Source organism: Protopterus annectens, chromosome 7.part0 (assembly GCF_019279795.1).
Source record: "Protopterus annectens isolate FY-2018-M chromosome 7.part0, PAN1.0, whole genome shotgun sequence".
NCBI lineage: Eukaryota > Metazoa > Chordata > Ceratodontiformes > Protopteridae > Protopterus > Protopterus annectens.
Window position 1 is genome coordinate 1,460,733,270 of NC_056739.1, and position 22,623 is coordinate 1,460,755,892.

The window sequence follows — 22,623 nt, forward strand, 5'->3', positions numbered from 1 at the left end:
TCATTCCTCCTCCAAAACATTTTCTGCAGTATTGTTCCCACAGCTACCATTTTTTATGTAATTTGCTCCTATCTTTTTCTTAAAGAGCCCATTTCCTGTTCTTTTATCTCTGTTACAGTATTCACTCTTTCAAGTATGGTTGGTTTAGGCTTTGATTTCCATTTTCTAGTAATTGCTTTTTTTGACAGCCACCAGAATTAAACTTAGCAATGCCTTACTATGTCTAGGCAATTCAGATCTTATATCCCAATTCAGAAATGTCATTCTTTAGTTAAACTCATTTGCTCATCCAGTATTCCTGACAGTGTACTCTATAGGGAATTTTTAAAGTTTGCCAACTCATTACACTCCAAAAACATATGATCTCAGGTGCCTTTCCCCCATTACACCTCCAACATTTGCCATATAACTGAAGAAAAAATATTTGGAGTCTCTTTGAGGTCTAAATCCACTTAAGCAAACACTTCCAGGCAAAAATTCTAAATCTTTTAGACTTTATTGCATATTTTGGAGCCATGCACATATCCTTCCATTGTTTCTTTTAAATTGCTTATTTAATCTCAATCTTTCTAAACTCATGCATATTATTCAGGTACTCCCTTACTTGCTCTTTAGCACTTTGCAATCATGCCTTTTGTTGTTCTCTCAGATTCCCCTTATTCTGTAATACTTTAACTTTTGTCAGCTCCTCTAAATAATTTTTGTTAGTTCTTAAGAATATCTCTTTTTCTTTTATGTTTACTCTATTTTTAAATTTCATTTTATCCCACTCACTAACTAAAACTTCTGGAGTACTTTCTATCTTCCCTAATAACTCCTGAATAATTTCCACTACCCATTCCTTAAATTCCTCTCTTTTAACAAGTAGGTGTGGAAGCACAAGTGTCTCATTTTTTCATTATTACCCTGCATTTTCATCTTAGTAATTACTGGTGCATGATCTGAAACAGTTATTAGATGTGTGTCAAAGTTCTCAATTAAATGCACATGTTCCTGTAAGATATAATTTCTGTCTAGACTAGTCCAGTTATTGTGCCCTGGGGAATAGTATGTACTGGCATTGCCTTGGGGAATAATATGGACTGGCATTGCTCCTGTGCCAAACCTGACTGACAACATATCTATAACTCTCTCACCATACTGTCCACTCCCTACCACATTTTCTCCCTCTCCTCAGTGTTACTACTGCTCATAATATATATATATATATATATATATATGGATCTAGGACTATTGAACGAAAGTTCAATAGTCCCAATCCACAATAACTGAGCACACTTTAACGAAAGTGCATTCAGCAAAAAAGCGCTTTCGTTAAAGTCCATTCCAAAAAAAACAATAAATCTTCTTTTATGCAGGAGGGCAAGCCCCCCTGCACCCCCATGTGGGGGGGCTGTGCTCCCCACACCCCCCTACTTTTATATTTTCACTCCAAGGTTGCACTACAGTGGGGAAAAGGGAATTCTCCCTTAACCACACAGTAGTGCGACCGGCACAACCAGGATACATACCCGAAAGAGCTGCTTCGGTGAACAGCACTTTCGGTTATGTATGTTCAGTGATTTCTGCTTCAGCAGAAAATGCCGTCAGGGATCTGTACGGATCCCATATATGTGTATATATATATATATATATATATATATATATAGAGAGAGAGAGAGAGAGAGAGATATAAAATCTCATTTGTTCATAACTATTATTTAATATGTACACACTACTAATTTTATTATTCTTGCAGTGATCTTTACTGAAATGCTTATGTGATTTTCTTTTTTGAACTTGTATTTACTAGAAAACAGTATTGAATACTTCTTTGTATAGACTAACTGGATGATGTGTATTTTGTATCTTACTATATGTATACTGTTGTACTATCTAATTATTATAGTTTGCTTATATTTCTGTGGACCTTTTCTCCCCGGGCCTCTGCTAAAAACGGGCTTCTAGCCCAGTCGGACTTTCCTGATAAACTAATGTAAATAAATAAATAAATAAATGTAAATTCTCTCCAAGATCTTACAATTGAATTCACTTCTTCCATAACAAATATTTTCATAAATATCTTCAGAAATCTACCTTCTTCTGTTATATTTTCTCTTCTACACCTCTCATTGCTGCAAATCAAATTCCAGTCCCCAACTATAGGTAATGTTGCCTGTTGAAAGCTGATTATTTCTCCCCATTTTTTAAGCTCCACAATAGCAGTTTTAGGTGGAATACAAAATACATGCCAGTAGTCCCTTACCCCCACAAAACTGTCATTATTATTATTATTTTTTGTTTGTTTCTTCCTCTATCACTATTGGAGCTCCTCTAGCAATTAATATAAATACTCCTCTTTTCATTTGTTCCTGATATTCTGCCAAATATCCACACTGAAATCCTTTCTTTATAAAATTCACATGCCAAGTTCTATCCAATTATGTTCCATGCAGTATTGCTATGTGCACTCTGCATTTCTTAATATAACTAAATATCTTTTCCTTTTTGTCTGTACCTGTGAAGCCAATCACATTTCAAGATTATATGAAAGTGTTGCCATTATGACAAGAAGTAATTATTCCCACCTATTATAGATGACAGCTTTTTTACATATCTGTTTCCATATGATGAAATTTGATGCTTTATGCATATTTTTTTTTCTAATTATCAATATTGGAACCTATGTCACATTTTACACAACTTTTTGTTTTAATGAAAACTCTCAAACCAAAAACCAAACACACCCCCAGAACACCCCTATAACCTGTTAATTTAATGCAAACACACAAAACTATGTACATAATAATAAATAATAAAGTTTAACCAAGCTAACAGGAACAATTGACCCAAACAGACATCTTCAGACACAGGCCTTAATTAACATAAAGCTGAAATTATCCATACTAAACTAAATGTTATTGCCTTTTTCATTGACTCATTGGTGCCTGTTCTTTTCTTTTTTGTCTTTATTCCCCTCCAAGATGTGAAAAATGACTTGCATGCTCTGCAGAAAACATTAAGTTCTCTTTTTCTTGATGGCTCATTTTTGTTGGACAAACTTTTGCATTTCCTTCTTAGCTTGCTCTTCTTCAAAAATGACTTTGATCCTACAGGAAAAAAATACTTTGAAGACAACTGGATATAGCAGTTTAAATCTGACACCTGTCTTTTGACATTTCCTGATTGCTGGAATAAATGTGTTTCTCTTCTGCCTATTATACAGTGAGTAACCATTTTCCAGAAACACTCTACTGCCTCCATCTTTTAATACTTTGCCCTTTTCCCACAGTTTGTCAGGATCAACTCTTTCTGCTGGTAGGTTTGCATCTGTTCTTGGCTGCTTTCTCATGGTGAGGTTTGGTGCATACACATGGTGTGCCCTTTCACTTAACAGTTCCTGCTGTGGAATACTAGTCCATCTGCTTATTTGTGCATTCAGAAAATTAATGCAGTCTGTTCCTTCTAGTTTCTCTGGTACAGCAGAAAACCTCAAATTGTCCCTACGTGCTCTGTGCTCTACTTCTATCATTTTTTTTAAACATCTGTTCCTGTGCATTCTCATACTCAGTTAGCCTTTTCTTCATTTCAGCTTCTAATTTTTGCAGTTTTATCAACTCATCTGAAAATCTGTTTAATGCTTATTCCATTTTTATCCAGTCCCTTGTTATTTGAGTTGATACACTCCTTCAGTATTTTGTTAATTTTTTCAGCTCTGGGAGTATACGACTTATTTTTCCTCTGGATTGCTGGAAGTCATGTCTTGCACCAAAGCTGAATTGAGCTGCTTTTTGCTGAATAGCTGCAGGATTCCTCCCAGTCAGTGTGTTTTCTCTTCACCCTTTCTAGCTGATTTTCTTTCAGGCTCACTTATTTTCTTCTTTGCTGACATCCAAGCAGTATACTTTCTAGCCAGTAACTGAAATTACTAAAAGTGACAGAGTTCCTGACCCTTGTCTTTCAGTTTCTTTTTTCACACTTGGAGAGATGAAGTTAAGCTGTTGATCGGTGTGCAGCCATCTATCCTCAAACTTCATCCATTACCGGGAAATCCCTCCATCTAGACCAGTTTATTTCTAAAGGATCATCTTCAAGATCCAATGAAGTCTTCATGCCACTATACTCTTCCTGTATAAGACCAATCATTGGATATAATGTACCCTTTGGTATGTACAAATCCAAGTATATCAGCTGCCAATTGAAATGTCAACTTTTAAAATACTGAGTGCAGAAAAGCCACAAAAAAAAAAAAATGAAAACCCAGAGAAGGGTGAATCTCAAAAATCATTCCTTAAAACTTAATTTTACAGTCAGAAGGCCCCCTGCATGCCCCCCACACCTCTGAACTTATATATACTAATTGCAAGATCACCATAACTCAGAGAAAAGGGATTGTTCTAAGAAATATCATCTTGGACTCAGTAAGTTCAATCTTTCAGCCATTCAGTCTCTATATTTTGGGGCTTGCTGTAGCAGGTCCTGACATTTCAAATGGTTACCAGCATATCACTGAACTGAAAAGTCCCCAAAGACTTCTAGCAAAGAAAATTAAAAGTCTTCATTCTTCAACTATTCCAGTAGCGTAGCATGGCTCTCCTTATACTTAGTAGCCTACCAGCTGCACCAAGGTGACATAGGCCTCGCTTTACAAACTGTGAAAGACTCAGTCCTATTTGACTTTTGATTTCTTTGCAAAACACAAAGCTTTACAAACTCCCATACTAGGGACCTAAATATATACCAACAAACAAACAAGACTTGGGGAAAGGGATAAGTTTCTTAATCAACATATTCCCAACCTATGGAATAAATTACTACTACAGTTCAAGCAAAGTACTATTTTAGCTACCTTTAATGCTAGTCTTGGCACCTGGATGGCTAGACACAAATTTACATTAGGGTTGTACAGCTCTGCTCTGTTTGGGAGGTGAGCACTATTAAATGCTTGAAAATAATTTCAACCTCTTTTAAACGTGTTCTTGTAAAGGTGTTTATGGCTAGGCATCTTATGGCCCCCATAATCACTTGCCTGATATTGTTCCTATGTTCTTATTGTCATACTTCATCCAAAGAATAGCACCCCCAGAATGGTACAGCTCTCCCCTTCACCACAACCCATAGTGCATTGCAGTGCTAGTTGTGGAATATGTGTACCTAGTGTAGGGATAAAACTCCATCCGAATGTTTAGAGAATCAAAAGTGAGTGTACAGCCTCCTAATCCACTCTGTTACACCAATTACTTGTGTAGCAGGTCTCAGACAGAAAAATGGATAACAGGAATTCTAAATACTCTGCAAAATGACAAAAAATTAAGCTGATCAGACCTTTAGTTATGGCATTTTACAGAACTTAATTTATGTTTTTTTAATCAATAACATTTCTGCAGTGCAGTAACTAGCTAAATAAGAGTCAGCGAATCTTTATTTGTACAGAAAGGAAAGCATTACATTTTTCAGATTAAAAAGGATAGAATGAGAAAAGTTGTGAAGAAAGATCTCACAAGAAAAATAATGCAGTAGGAGTGCACCCTGACCGCATGCATGAGTAGCAGAGTGTTCTTAGAATTATCTGTATACAGAGCACTGCTGGAAAGTCATCAGCAGAATTGAATTATTGGAGTAGATTTATCTATGTAACAGCTTCCCTGGGTATTTGTATTTTGAATATCAGGAAAACAGAAAGCTGATATTTATTTTAGCAATGGTCAAGACTCATGTGCTGCAGTGAAACAGTGGTAGGTAATTATTCAGTTTTGCACGTTGCAAAACTAGTTTTGTCGATAAAACAACAGGTCTTAATTGTAAGCTACAAGAGGGATCTCCCTTCATCAGGAAGATGGAAGCAGTGTGGCCCTTCTTTTTTGCTTTTTCATACTGGTCAATGTGATGTTATTGACCAGCCAAGGTGTGCTGAGTATAAGAAAGAAATGACTGTAATTAGCTCAAGATTCAAAATCAATGGCTCATTCCAGAACAAAGCAGTGTGAAAACTGGCTTTCTTGTAGCCTACCAAGGGGGCACATTGGCCTGCTATGATGTAATTCTTAAATGCAGTTTCAAGTTTTAAGCTTGCACATCTAAGTTCACTAAGAAACTGTGATACATATATTTTTTAACATGAACTAAGACTGAACAATTAATCTTAGTCTGCTGCTGCCAAAAAAAAAATAAAAATTCAGCCTTCCTAAGTCAAGTTACAGAAGCATCACATGGAGACCTCAACTCATAAGCAAAATGAAATGCATTCCATTTACCATACATTGTTTCAATGTAAAGAAGATGATGCAAGTGCAGTTTATGAAATGTACTGAATGCTCCAGAAAGATTGCATACACACCTGACAGATGATATGAAATTCAAAAATTCTAGTACCAATTAAAGTGCGGTTGTGTTTTCTCTCCATAAACACAAACCCTGGAACTGCATCCAAGACCACATGCTATACTGACACATAAAAAGTTACCAATATCGTCTAGGAAGACGTGATTAGAAACAAATGTATGCTTTAATTTACATGTAATGGGATGAAGACCACAGTGAACAAGCTTTCTGCACATGCTGATTCAGGGTCAGTCTTAGGCCAATTGGACCTATTTGGCTCAGTAGGGCCCTGCTCCTAAAATGGGCCCTGCACTATGCTATGACAGGGTGATTATATCTTATGTGGCACAGACGTCTGCCGGAGAGACACTACATCAAAGTGCAAAGCATTTTCCTCTTGGTAGTCTTGGTCAAGTAGCAGTTAGAAGTCTTGGCAGTGGGAGGACAACATTTCTTGTCACGCATTGTACTATTGTCTAGTCCACTGTTATTAGTAAGTGCAAGTTCACACTTCCTGTCAGGCTCACAGTGTCAGCTGTTCACTGCTCATGCTCATAGTAGTCAGTTTCTGTTACTGAGTGCTTAACAGGGCATTCAACCCAAAATTGGTCTGATTAACCATCTAGTTTTGTGACCACTCATGTTACTTTCTCAGAAGATAATACCAGGCTTCACTAAAAAGTGGTAGAGAAGTACTATGCTGTCTTTTGTTTCTCTTGCTACATGTGGTTTATAATTAAGCAATAACCCATGGCTGGGTGTGGGTAATGCTGGATTTACCCATGGTTGGTGTGGTTTGGTCACAAGGGTGAAACCCGAGTGACCAAACAAAGCCAACCATGGGTAAATCCAGCATTGCCCACACCCAGCTGTGGGTTATTGGTATTATACAATGACATTATTTAAGGAAAAAATACTTACTTTTTTTAAATAATGTCATTGCATAATGCCTCTGTGCTGCCCTTCTGCAGTTTTCCGGTATACTGGGGCAGTTCTGATGTACTGAGCATGTGTAAGGGATTTGTGTTCCCATGCATGCGTAGTACATCAGTGCTGTGCAGAGGTAGCAATGGAGAAAGAAAGATCTCCGTTGCTTTTTTAAGATATCTCGTTATGTTATACAAGTGCTTCAACTCGTACAACATAGCAAGATATCTTTAAAAAAATCAACCAAGATCTTCCTTTGTCCGTTGAAAGGAAAATCTCAGTTGCTTTTTTTTAAGATAGCTCATCATGTTATACAAGTTCTTCAACTCGTACAACATAGCGAGATATCTTTAAAAAAAGCAATGCAGATCTTCCTTTCTCCGTTGCTACCTCTGCAGTGCAAAAAAAAAGTAAAAAAAAAAAAAAATCAGGAGATATACTAACAGAAGAAGTCCAGGAGACCGGACCTTTTTCCATTAGTATATTCTCGGATATACAATGGGCATGCTGGTTGGGCTGGCCAATTAGCGTGTTCATCTTTGAATATAAATGGCCAGTTATTGTATAGCTGGTTGTTAATTAATACAATTCCAAGAAATAACTGTGGAATAGTCAGTCTTAGAGATTATAAAAATAAACACTGTAAGCATAAAAATAAATAAATGAATGAATAAATAAAACATACTGTGATGTGTGGTAACGTCTGATCACAGCACTTTTAACAGAATGTTACCAACTCAACTGTATGAGAGAGAAATTCTTGCAGAAGTCACAGATCAAAAGGATCAAAATAATCCCATAAAGTAAAAGAAACAGTTTGACTCATAAATGTACTGCAGGGGTGTCACAGTTTTATTCGGTCTCATACAAGAAAGGCTGCAAGCAGAAACATAATACTATAAAATAGTTGGTCTGGACAGGTGATGAGATTGGTTGAGGAGAGTGTATTACAGAAAGCTGTACAAGCTGTCAGGTTTTGTATGTTCTTCCTACATCCATGTGGATTTCCTTAAAGCATTCTGATTTCCTCTCACCTGCCAAAACCTTATGCTTAGTGGTTACTGTAAATTATCCCTGCATCTGACCTTGCTGTTGTCCTTCTGACTGAGGATATGCCTGAACAATATCTGCATGCATAAGTCAACTTAACCAATTTAGCAAATAATTAAATATATAAAAATAACCTTTCGAAAATGGTTATAAGTGGGATGATGGAGAGCCCACAGATTATTGCTATTATTTTTCTGAGGAAGTTCAACAGTTCTATGTGGTTTTGTGGAAACACACTCACTGTAATGTTTGTCTTTCGGCTTTTCCCGGTAAGGGGTCGCCACAGCGGAACTCCGGTCCGCTAATGATTGGCAGTAGATTTTTACAAAACACCGAGGTGCCAGCTCGACACTCAACCTTCAATGAAGGCACACCCATTTATGCACGCATGTCTTTCGAACACTACCCAACCGTGGGGAGGACATGCAGACTCCACACAGAAGGCACTCCCAAGCCCATAAAGGATGAAAATTAATAGATAAGAAGCTCTAACCATTCAGAAGAAGTGCAGGTGATGAGTGGAAACCTATGATGGAAGAAAGAGGTGATATAAAATGAGATTGTATAATGGAGGACAGAGATTATTTATACTCTTTCTGGAGTCCAAGCCTTCCCATGACCATTAAGCACAGCCCCACTGACTCATTTGTCTAATATTTCCTGGCATCCAGGGACATCGGGCATGGGAGGTGAGAAGCAGAGACTGTGATGTGTCAGAAAATGTTACCAGGTTTCACATTTCAAAATGAGCACGGCTTTTAGCAGCACAGTCTGCTTAGTGTTATCTGCAGAACCTCCCAGTGAGACTGGAGTGTGTAGGTTACTTAAGTTGCAAACATATATGTGTGTGTGTGTGTGTGTGTGTGTGTGTGTGTGTGTGTGTGTGTGTGTGTGTGTGTGTGTTTGTGTGTGTGTGTGTGTGTGTGTGTGTGTGTGTGTGTGTGTGTGTGTGTGTGTGTGTGTGTGTGTGTGTGTCACACACACACACACACACACACACACACACATATATATATATATATATATATATATATATATATATATATATATACATTTTATTTATTAATTTTTCTGTTTCTTTATTTATTTATGTAAAGTTTGTTAACAAAACTAGAGCACTGATCATCCTTCACCATTTTCAGGCTCAGCATAGCAAAAATGCAACCAATGAAAATTTATTTTGGAGAAACAAAAAGGAAATTTTCAGACAGACTTAAGGGGCACTGTAGAAACACAAAAAAAAATACATTTTGCTAGCCCCTTGCCACAACATTTGATTTTAGTGAAATTCATGAGGCTGAGTATTCTAATATAAAAGTAGGAATAGTATATAGGTATTTGAATATAGAAAGAATAGATGGAAATGTTAAAAGTATTTTACAGTATAAAAAGGCATGCTTCATTTTACAATATAATACTATGGTTCTGTTTGGACTTAAGCTTGAATTGGAATACAATGGTTAAAGAATTATTTGTGAATTTAGTTGTGTTGATGTTTTTCCTATTTTTATGTTTTCAGGGGTTGAAATATAAATAACTGAGTAATTGTGTGCATGCCACTTCCTTTGAAGGCTTGTGCAGCAGAGACACTGGGAGTTTCCATTAAACTATGTGGATTTGTGTCTAAACCTTTTGTTGTTGTTTCCCTCAAAGAAACTTTAATCAATATAACTGCAAGTGTGGTAATGTAAGAGCAAACTTGCTGAGACCTATGCAAGGACAATATGGGGCATAAATCAACTGAGTCATAAGTAGATAAGATACGATAAGATAATATAGTATAATGCTTCTATGATGAAAATAATATACAAAGAACAAATTATTTATACAATATGTACAATTTTGGCCATGGTATATGAAGGCATGGGTCAAACAATGGAAAAAAAAGAAAGACAGAAAAATGAGAAAATATATTTGAAGAAACAGTGTGGGCAGAAAAGACAACTGCTATCTCCTATCCAGGTTCTGGAGTTCTAGGTAGTACTGCAGGAGTTTTGGGGCATTTTTACTGGTAAGTCCACCCAACTGATGAAGCACTTTATAAATACAGGGCCTCAGCGGCCAATCAGTTGGGGCCCTTATAGTGTACCTGAGCTAATTAAGTAGATCCAGAATGGGGACAAAATCCAGACAAATGAATAAACACGTTGTTTTATTTTTAATTCACACTAATGGCATATATTCCTGGTGATCAATCTGAAATCATTTTAATTCATGGAAGTCAGAAAGTGGATGGAGGTTTGGAGTGGTAGATATGGATATCAGCTGAGAGGCCTACTACATTGATCCAAATTGTGCTTTGCCACTGCTAAGACCAGCCCAGTGTTGATTATAACATTGCCAAGACCCATAAGCAAATGCTGACATCTATAAAGAACTGTGCGGGGGGGGGGGGGGGCTAATAAATTTGTACAAGGTATGAATTGTAATATGAAGCCTGTTGTTCCTTCTCTGGACCTGACAGTAAATTAATAATTATGTCCCCATTCTCGCCATTTTGTCTTGCATTGCTCTTTCAACAATTAAACACTGAAAAATCTCTCTGCGTTGTGGTTTCTTTTAATCAACAGTCACTTACCTCTTTTGTTTCACACCATAAATAAGTTAAAAGCATCAATATGCATAACTGCTTGGGGAAAAGCCAAAAGTGAAACACTAATAAAAAATAATGATCAAAAGTAAGATGACCTCTGTGTGAATGAAATGAATGATAATTTTCTGCACTGTAATTGTGCTGTGTTCATCCAGAGAACTATTCATAATGAGCTTTTTACATGTATGGAACAGCAGGTAGGTTTCACAGAAAGTAATGATAATATGCTACTCCTCATGCTGTACTAACATGGCAGCAACTGAAAGGAAAGGAGAACCATGTGAGATTCCACAAGTACAATAGCCTTATGGGTACTAGTCAGTGGTATATTACACTATATGTTACATTCCATCCCTTTAAACTAAAGGAGTTCACATATGTATAGAATGATAGATATTCTAATACTCGCTATTTTAGGGGCATCTTATGAAACACGTACATTGCCCTCACACACATACATACATACAGAAATGCAGCAATGCAGTTAGCCTCATTCTAAATGTATTTATATTTACTTAATAGCAGCTGTATAAATCAGTCTTTTTTATCATGACATGTTAAAATGTCATTCCATTTGGACAGCTTATTTTATTTTATTTATTTATCATTTGTTGACCGGGAAAGTCCGACTAGGTTCCACAGAGCCTGTTTTCAGCGGAGGCCCGGGGAGAAATGCTCCAGATGCATGTCTTTGGAATTGATTGCTCATCCTTATCTGGACACTTCAGAGTTGAGGACAGCTAATGATATCAATATAGGTTCAACATCCGTATCATGTAAGATGTCATGTTCAAGTACTTCAGTCACATTATCTGATTCAGACATTGTAGTGACTAGTACAAGTCATAATCGGGGTAGTAGTACATCTCTAGACCAGGATCTATAGCTAGCATATGAGTCACTTCTTGGAGGGAACTGTCCTGTACTGATATCACCTCTGATGTATGAGTTGAGAACAGTTCTGTTCAATCCCGATTTCTTCATTTGTATCTAAGCCTTAGTCCATCCCTGGTTTCTACAATGTAATACCTAAGTGTATTGGCTTGATTTATGAAAAGACCTTCCTGCTGCCCCACATTCTTCTGACTGGATTTTGAACCATGACAATTTCTTCAGGCTTCAGTGTAGACAGCATGATAGCTGTTGTGTCAAAATACAATTTTTTTGCTTCTGCCGAGCACTTTGCCAGTTTTCACAGCTGACATTTTCTCTGCATGAAGTAATACTGATAAGGTTGGAAAATTTGTTGTCTTTCTCTTTCCTGTCAACAACTGAGCTGGTGAGACCCCAACAGATGTTAATGGAGCATTTCTACACTCAAGCAGAGCTAGACAACAATGCTGTCTTACCTAGGCTGCAGACATCATTATGTTTTTACAGTATATATAACTCCTTCAACTTTCCCACTAGATTGTGGGTATCTTGGTGAAAAAGGTATGTGCAAAACCTCCGAGTCCAGAAAAAATAAACAAGGTTCTTGACTGACAAAATGAGGATCATTATTAGATATTAGGATATCAGGAATTCACGACATGAAAAAAATAGCTTTCAATCAGTTTAATTTCTCCAAGTCTTTTGCAGTTCTGTTGCTTTCAACAGTATGACTATGAAGATGCAACTCATAATTTGATGACTTCTGGATACTTTGTATAATAGTGAACTTAAATGAGAGACTAACTTTTTTTAAAGTGAAAAAAACAACAGCGATTTTATTACACAGCCTGTCCAATATTTCATTATGTTATTGTCTTTAGTGTTACTCTTAAGGAATCTACTATAGATTTAACAAGTTTCTCAGAATCTCTGTTTGATAAGATATGCCCAGTCAAATGTTATTTTACATACTCTTTCTTCACACTAGACATTTTGTCTAAATAGCAATCATGGATTTTCTCCAGGAGCTTATTACATAGTTTATTTGGTGGAATCACTTTTCTGGATATTAACAACAGTCTTTCTGACACACGAATTTCATCATGGAAAGTCTAGTGCATCAGGAAGAAGAGTGGAACTTCTTTCTTCTCCTCTGGTCATCTGGACACTGCCACATTTTGTAACATTTGATGTTCAATGCTGTTTTTATTATTAACAAAAATAGATTTCCAAAGGATGAAGTGGCAAACAATACAAGACTAAAAATTCACAAAAAACGCTGGACAGGTGGAACAGGATCAAGCTGAATGAGGCACGATATTAACGAAAAAACCCTTTATTGTCGCTTTCGTCCACAAAAGACTTCTTAAGAACCAACAAAATGAACACAAACTCCTTTCTTAAATATATTCCAACACACCCTAATTAGATAAATACTACGAAACCAATGAAGTTAATCAAACAATAAACTCCTAAAAGGTATATGACTCAATAAAAAACACATAAACCCTACATATAAAAATACAAACATAAAAATCTACATATAAGAAGCATGTTTATAAAAATCATTATACATATTTAAACTAACAACATTAATACATTTATACACTTTTGCTAACTTTTAGTGTTCTATTTTTTAAAAAACAATTAAAATTTGTAAAATCATTCATACATGGAGACCTTTTAGCCTCTAATCTTAACTGCCAAATGGTCTCCCTTTGTTCAACCTGGTCCTTATAGCAACCGCCCCTCAAATTCCTAGGCACATGTTCCAGAATAGAAAACAAAACCTTATTGTATTCTGGACATTCTGTAGTGTATCTATATAAGGCATTATTATCATTCTTTGTCCGAATAGCATAAAGATGTTCTTTAATCCTTAAGTACAAACACCTAGTATACATCCCAACATAAAATTCTCTACAAAAGTAATAGACTGCAATGTATGCAATTCCTTGGATCTTACAGTTATAAACACCCTTCACAGGTAAGGCCCTGTCAATATGAGGTAGCTCTATATAAGGACCTTCTAAAATGTACCTGCAAGCCACACAAAAAACACACTTATACATCCCTCTAGACTTCATGCTTCTGTTAACATCACCAACCTTAAAATTATCCCTTTGTAAACACCTTTTCAAGTTAAAGGTGGTTTTGAAAACAAATTTGGGTTTATCACCCACTATTTTAAAAAGATCCGTATTGCCGTTTATAATGTTTCAATTTTTATTGATAACTGACACAATACTACCTCTGTCCTCTGTCTACCAACATATCAAGACAACACAACGTCTTACAATTATTATCCTAGGGATAGATTATTTCATAACTAAACCAGACTTTAAAATGGGGGGGGTCAGTGTACCTACGCAAATTATTCTCCTCTGCCAGTCTGTATAGCAGTTCTTTTTTATACCCTCTTGCCACAAACATGTGTATAATAATCTTGAATTCCCTCTCAAAGGCAAGATCATTAGAGGTCATCCTAGAGGCATGAATCAATTGTCCTTTAGGAATGTTGTTTTCCATATAAGTAGGATGATTGCTAGAATAATGTAAGTAACTATTCACAAAAGTATTCTTTCTAAAAATCCTATTACTAAAATTCTGAGAAACAGAATCTCATTTGTTGGTAATATCCAAAAAAATCACTTCTACCCCCTACAGTGAACTTCAAAAAGTCTGCATGTTCATTCATATTCCTAATCATGTTGTTGACTTCAGATTCAGTGCCTTCAATAACAAAAACACTAGTCTTCAACAAATCTGGCATAAAACTTAACATGAAAATTAAACATAATAGGTTTCAAAATTGTTTGCTCCCACTATCCAAGTACCAGGTTAGCATAAGCTGGAGCTGCCGCTGACCCCATAGCTGCACCTTGGAGTTGCTTATAGACCATCTTGTTGAACAAAAAATAATTATTATAAAGTAGAAGCTCTAAAAGTACATTGCAAAAGTACATCATTTGCAGAAAAATGGCCAAATGTGGGCAAAAAATGCCTGACATACTCCATCCCCATATCATGGGGTATACTGGTAAACAGGGAACAAATAACTGTAAACATAACATTCTTACTATAATCAAAATCATATTCAGAAATAAAAACCCTAAATTTATTTTAAAAAATCCCATGAATCCTTAATATAAAATTCCATATTCTGGACAACAGGATTCAATAGAAAATCAAGGACAAGAGATATTCCTTCTGTCACAAACTTAGGTAAGGAAACCACCAGTCAGAAGGGGGGGGATGAAGGGATCCTTATGGATCTTTGAGATACCAAAAGGTACCCCCAACAGTGGATGTTCCACCATCATAAAGTCATACATATCTGAGGAAATGAAACCTTCCATTAATAATTCATATAATTCAGCCCATATATTTTTATAACAGGCAGAAAACATGAAATAATTCACTGGTAAGTATTCTTTCTCATTCCCCAGCATCTTTTTGATGGCTGTTATATATTTCTCCTGTTCCATTACAACAAGCCCCCCTCCCTTGTCGGCTTTCATGAATCTTAACTGTGTTACCAATTTAGTTCCTCAATGGCATTACATTGCCCAAGTGAAAGGTTGTAAAAAGATTTACTAGGTTTGCCAACTTCCTAATGTCCTCTATAAAACAACTCTCAAAAACTTTCAATGTATTTATTAAAGTGGGATAATAAAAACTAGGCTTACAGAAGATACTTTTCTTAAATGAAACATCAGCAAAAACATAAGAAAGATTAAGTTTGCGACAATACATTTTCAAATCAATGTCCCACATAAGTCCATTCTTTTGCAGTGAATGAAATTAAGTCCCAAAGATAAAACAGTAACTTGCTCAACAGTAAATTTGTAATCAGACAAATTGTACAGTTTACCAAAAAAAAACTTCATTGTTGTAAACACAGTCTATTTCTTCTTCATTCTCACCGATGCTTTCTGTAATCCTGTTTCATTCTCTTCCTTCCAAATCTGTTCCCCCATCGAACAAACTTCTAAAGGGGATGTAACCCTTCCATTTGAAGTGGATTCTTTAGAAAATACTATTCACTCATTCCAACTCCTTTTCCATTGACTCATTCCAACTCCTTTTCCATTGACTTCTGAGGACACACTGCCATTAGAGAAAACTCTGCCCTCCCGGTTAGACGTACTAGACGTCATAGCAGTCCTCAAATCACATTGTTCCTTCCTAGTAGAAACGTGATTCTCTAGGCAGTTGCCATAGAAATTACAGGGCCTCTGCCGATTTTTTGCTTCAGTAAAATGGGAATAAGCATTATTAGCACCTTGCCGCATCATCTTATTGTAGTTTTTTTGTTTTCCTTTGAACTAAAACTTTTTCAAAGTCCTCAGTATTTGCCAGCATTCCCAGAAAGTCCTTATTTAAAGCTGGTAAGTTTAAAAGCAATCTCTGAAGTGAATCTTCTCATTTCAGAACTTCCTCATGTACTACAAGGATTCGTGAATTATTTCTGCCAATTAACAAGGATAGAAAATCCAAACCAGCTCTGGTGAAAAAAGAAGTCACTTCTTCAAAGAATTGTTTGGAAGGCAAAACCCCGTTAGGGCACTTAACGAAACTTAGTCCTTTAGGTACTACTTTGAGGTGAACACACTTCTCAAAATATTTTGTTTCCATCACAAGTGACCTAAACTTCCTTAAGCACTTCTCCAAGTTGATGATAAGTGCTTTAGCTTCCTTTCCAATTTCAGAAGCCCTTAACAGCCCAACGGATCGTAGTCACAGTTCAAGACTGCTCAAATGTCTTTAAAACAGTTATTTGCAGTAGAAAAAGAACCAGTACCATTTCTGTTGACAATGACTGTTGTTTCACAATCACCCTTTTTTTCGCTAATATCATGCCTCATTCAGCTTGATCCTGTTCCACCTGCCCAGCAGTTTTTGCTGTTTTTATTATTGTCAATAAATTATTGAAATAAATCATCAAGATCAAAAAACGAATCATCATAATGTCCAAATATATCAAATGAGACATCGTAATTTATATTTATGCTTGCATTCTGCTTTCTGGCATCACAGCACACTGCACTTTGCTTGCTTGGAATGTATGACAACAACCTAGTGCATTTGTGATTCATTTAATCATCTGCTTCACTGATGCAGATCATGGTCGCTATGAGTCTATGACTGGTTATCTTGACTGATTGTCTAATGACCTCTAGTGCTCTCTGACTGCACCTGCACACTATAAATTCATTTGCTTAAACCTGATTGTACAAAAGCAATTCTGACCAACCTATTTTGTTGTTAAATTGGCTCAGTTTGAAACAGTAAACTTTTGTATACATAGCACAATTCATTCCGACCCTGTAGTTTCAGTTTGTGACCAGAATATGTCAAGTAAAACTTTACAATCTGATAAAGAAATCTTCAAACCCAAATGCCTGAATGTATTGTTAGTTTTAATATTACATTCTTATCTAGTATCAAGCTTAAATGAGAAGCTTTCCCCCTTTATAGGCAACTTAATAATCCAGTGTTTTTTACAGTGAAAACATTTTTGAACTTCTGTACTGGTTTCCTGTGAAGAAATTGTATGCACTTCAGATACACCAATTACCTTCAAAATAAGTCTAATGGAGTGAGGGGGTTCCTTCAGTCATTCAGAAATGTTCGTGAATCTGCAAATGAGCAGTCAACAGATGTATTTGCATCAATCTTTGGCAAAACATTCTTCTGACTTTTTTCTCTAGATTTGTAAACTTGACAAAATGGTTTGGTAATCCATATTTCCTGCATTCTTTATTAAGTCCTACACATGAATTATTATTTTGGTGATAGCCACACCTTCAATAAGATGGTAATTGCTGCACTGAGTATTTCTCCTTTTTAGTACACCATCATGCTCAAGTAAAGCATTACTTTTTTTTTTGCTGCCACACAGTTTGAAGCATATTCACAATAAACCACACATTGACAGAATTACTGTCTTTAGTACTAACAGATTTTTGCTTCATTATATTTTTTCACATACCCAGAGCATTATATAGCACTTTCATTCATATGCTAGCAACTTCTGTTGCTCTACACAGATTCACAAAATTATCCAAAATTAACTCAGACTCTGACCATAATTTATTACATAATGTCTCATTTTTATTACCACCTACAGTTTTACTCACAATAGAACTCATGCACCTCTCCATATTTAGAGTCCTTGGCTTTATGCCTCAATTTAGTCACTTAGGTATCAACTCTCCTATGACTCCTCATTTCTAGTGAAAAAAAAATAATGAACATATGATAGACTGTTTGGGTTCACAGTTCTGCTTAAACATGTCCTTAATGACAGCCATATCAATATGTTGCTCTGTAGTGAGATTAAACGTATTAAAAACCATAATACATTATCTGCAGCTAGGTGAAGAAAAGTAGTGTCTTGCGTGCATCCATCTGTATATGAAAGAAGATAGAAGCTGAGCTCAATAGCTGTTGAAATTCCTAGTTAGTCACTAGGCATTAGTTCCAAAAGACTATTTAGGAAATTAGGCCTATTTCCAGATTGTACTAGAGCGCTACCCAGTTAAATGACTTACTCAGACTCACACGTAAGGCAAATGCAGGCTGAGTGAGTTGAGGCCTTTACTACAGGAAGCAGCTCATTAACAGCCCATAGCCTTATTTAACTGCGCTGGCTGCCAGCTTGAATGTTGACTGAATTCAAAACATTGAATATCTGTTTCATCTGTACAATTTTCACTACTGGCTTAATATGTTGAGGCATGGTTTATCTGGTTCTTTGCATTACTTATTTTTTAAAACAGTGTTCTTTGTATGGATTCACACATTTGATGCCATTTTACTCAATGTGTTACCTATTTGTCAGATTTGCAGTTTGCAAAGGTATTTTCTCAGCACTGTGCTAATTTTTTCTAGGAGGTTTCTCTCATATTACAAAATATTCCCAGATGTCTAGCTGTAATTTTGAAATGATTTCATTCCTTTTGCCAGTAGTTTTCCTACATGGTTTCACCAGGTCAAAATGTAGTCTCAGTTTGTTTGCATTGTGTACTTTGCTTTTTTACCTGCTTTCAGAAAAGGCTAAATATTTTAGTCAACACTGCATTCCACCTGACATCAGCTAAGATGCTAGGTTCGGTATTCATAACAAAGCATTTCTGACTTAATATGAAAATATAAACATTAAGGGTCAGCCTGGATTTGTGCCTATTATTTACTAATATGGTAGCAAGTCAAAGGCAATATAGAATACTGTAACATCCCATGCGTAGATTAGACTTATGGGACTTCTTAGTCATATGATACTGTACATTACAAACACTATAATCAGGCCAATGTGATTAAACACACTTCTTTCTTGTACTCACCATCATTGTGCCAATGATGATCAAAATTATTCTAAAGACATGCAGAGGTGGTACCCTATACGTTCACGGGTTCATACTAGTCTAATAACCACCAGGGACTTTACAAGTTTAGCCATGCAGCCCAAACCAGCTTTGGCCAGAGCTCCTTGGATGCCTATATGGTATGATATGTTAGTAAGAAGGTAGCTAAAAGTTATGTGTTTGCAGGATATGTTAGTTGGAAATTAATTTACTTACTTTTGACTTCTGTCCGTCAGAGACATAGGGCTATGCCAGGGATGTATTTGAGATTTCCCATCCTCTAAACAAGGTTTCTTCTGAACAGGGTCAGGGATGACCTCTGCTTTATGTAGCTGGGGATCTTATTCCATATTATTGTATCCATTGAGACACGTATTACTGGTCCCATCAGCAGGTTCTATTTATGTTACAGACAAAGTTCAGGTCCTTGAATCAAGTGTTTCTGTTGTTGTTTGTCTTGCGGATGTGCAAGAGATCCATCAGAGCTGGATCTGAGGATGCATTATATGCCAGGTATAGATCACCTCTCAGTAATCTGTAGGAGACTAATTACAGAGATTGGACCTTAAGGTGATCAGTGTAGGACAGGGTATTCATAACCTGGATTCTCTTGGTGAAGAACCTTTCAAGGTATTCCAGCTGTTTCAAGTGCCTGGCTAGGTACATACCAAATGGGACATTGTACTCAGTGATGGGACTGATAAGGGCTGAATGGTACTATTACTTCCTTGGACCTAGATGCCATACCCTTGCTTATGAGTTGGGTGACATAAAATTATCTATCTTACTATCTTGGCTGCATGTTGGTTGAACACCAGATTACTGTATACATATGTTCCCAAACCCCTAACTATCGAGTCAACTCTTAGGGGTGTTTTATCAATAGAGTAATTAGCTTGGGTGGTGTTTCTTGTACAATGTTGGTGTCATGGGAGGAATTTATGATAGTTCCCAATTTACAGTCATCTGGGAACTTGGTGAGACAGATACCTTTGACATTAGCCTTGATTTCTGAGAGGTAAATGCCAGACAGGAGTTGGCTCAACACAGAGTCTTGGGGTACTCCGTTTACTGGTCCCTTGGTAGAGGTGGACTCACTAATCCTAACTTTTTGGGTCCTATCTGTGAGCCAACTGACAATCCCACAAGTTATGTAGGAATTTATGCCTAGTTCTGAGAGGTTGTCAACAACACCTAAGTGGGGTATTGTATCAAATGCCTTGGCCAGGTCAAGGTAGGTGCTATGCACCATTTTTCTCTCATCCATAGCCATTGTGACCCTCTCGAAGAAGTTTACCAAGCTAAGTAGGCAAGACCTTCCCTTAGCAGAGCCAAACTGGGATGGATCCAGTATATCCAACAACTCTGGAAAAATCAGCAACAAAGAATCCACAACCAGCCACAGGAAAAAAACAAGTTTAATGAAAACACTCGAACACTCTAGTGTCTCGGCTCTCAGCCTTCCAGGAGTAATACATATCACAAAAACTTGAATGTCTTTATATAACTCATTCAATAAATAAATCAATTATTCAATTACATAATAATTGCTTCCAATCAATATCCAAATTTAAACCTACAGGTACCATAGTATTAAATTTTAAAATATAAACATATTCCTTGTAAAGAAGTTTCTCCTTAATATCACATATTTCCCCAGTTTTTATAAAAACTTGTTCTAAAACACAAACCTGTAATAAAGAATAATCATTACCATGGCTTGTTTTAAAATGCATGGCAATATTGCTTTCAACCTTATTCTTTTTTATGTCCCTGATATGTTCTTGTATTCTTACTTTAAAATTTATTTTACTTTCCCCAATATAAAATAAATTACAGGCACACTTTAAAGCATATATAATGCCTTCACTATTACAGGAAAAATTGCCACTAGGTAAAAAATGAACACCATTTATTTCATTAAAGCTTGTAACAATATGAGAACATATGGTACAACCCCCACAGGGTATGTACTCTTAAGGAATGGAGTCACATATAACTCTTTATTAGGCATAGTAAAATAACTAGAAATTAAAAACTCTTTTAAAATTTTTCCCCTTTTAAATGAAATGGAAGGGTAATTTGGTATAATAGTTTTTAACTCGACATCCTGAAGCAGAAACTTCCAACAATCATACACTATTTTATTTATTTTCTTACTAAGATTTTTATATACTGAAACAAAATATATCTGTTCCTTATGTATTTCAGTACTAACTATCCCCTTATTTATTTTATTTTGGGACAAATCCAGACCCAATCTATGTGCAACCACCTCACATAAAGACTTTTTTTAGTGTTAGATCTGAGCTTACTTTCTGGTACAGCAGCCTCAATGCAGCCGTTTGTATGTTTGTACAGGGTTTCTGTAAATAATTCTGTATAGGTAGCTGTGTTCTTGGGTTTTGGGGGAGCCGTGGATTTTGACAAACCGTAGCTTAATAAGATGTAGTTTGCTTTAGTATAGTACCTAAATGTTACAGGTTTAGTTGAGCTTTTCAGGCTGAATTTTATTTTGAGGGAGACAACTTTGTGGTCCAACTTAATCAATGAGGATGTGACACAGGTGGGGGGCAATACTGTCCTAAGTTGGCGAGTACTAGGTTCAATATGCTTGATCCTCTGGTTCAAGAGTGCACTATGTCTGTGTTGATGAAGTCCAGGAAATGCTTTGCCTGTGAGTTAGAGGCAGTGTATGTTTCCCAGTCTATAGAGAGGTAGTTAAAGCTTCCTATGAATAGGGTATTTGGTTGGATGGTGACTGCCTCTAGTAGGTCTAAGTAAGAGTTGTGAGCTTCATGGGTCATAGAGGGCAGGCAACCTGTAGCTGGCCAGTACATGGTTTGGAACCTTGTCTATGGAGACTCAGACATGGATAAACTCCAGGACATCATCCTGTTTAACCAACCTAGAATTGCATTTGCTGCTAACATAGATTGAGACACCTCCAACTTTACTGCTGCCTATGCTGCTGTTTGTCTAAATGTGTGGAAGGCACTGTAGCCTTCCACTGCTGGAGTACTTCCTGTGGCTTTAAACCAAGTGTCAATAACGGCACAGATGTCTGCATTCTCTATAGTGAGGAGAACTTGTGAAGGTCACTGTTCTTATGGAAAGTCTGGGCACTGGAACTGTACATTGAAGAAAAAGCTGGTGGAAAATATTTAAAGAAGTACTCATCTTAAAGATAATGTTCGATAGCTTATGGGTAGTGTAAAAGGGCTTTCTTTAAAGCAGAGTACCTATTTGAGCTAGTAATAATCTTATTAATAAAAAATTATGTTTTTTCCTTCTTTTCAATTTAGATGAAGAAATTATCTTTTAAAATTCCCACAGCATGTACAGAGTGAACTCTAGTCATTGTATTTTATTGGGAACAACAATCACTGCATGTTGATGATGTTGCCTCAGAGACTCATTTTTCTCTGAATACTAACAAACCCCATTATTTTATATAGATAGATACAGCTAGATTTGGTGGGGGGGGGGAAGGTGAGTACATATGCTTAG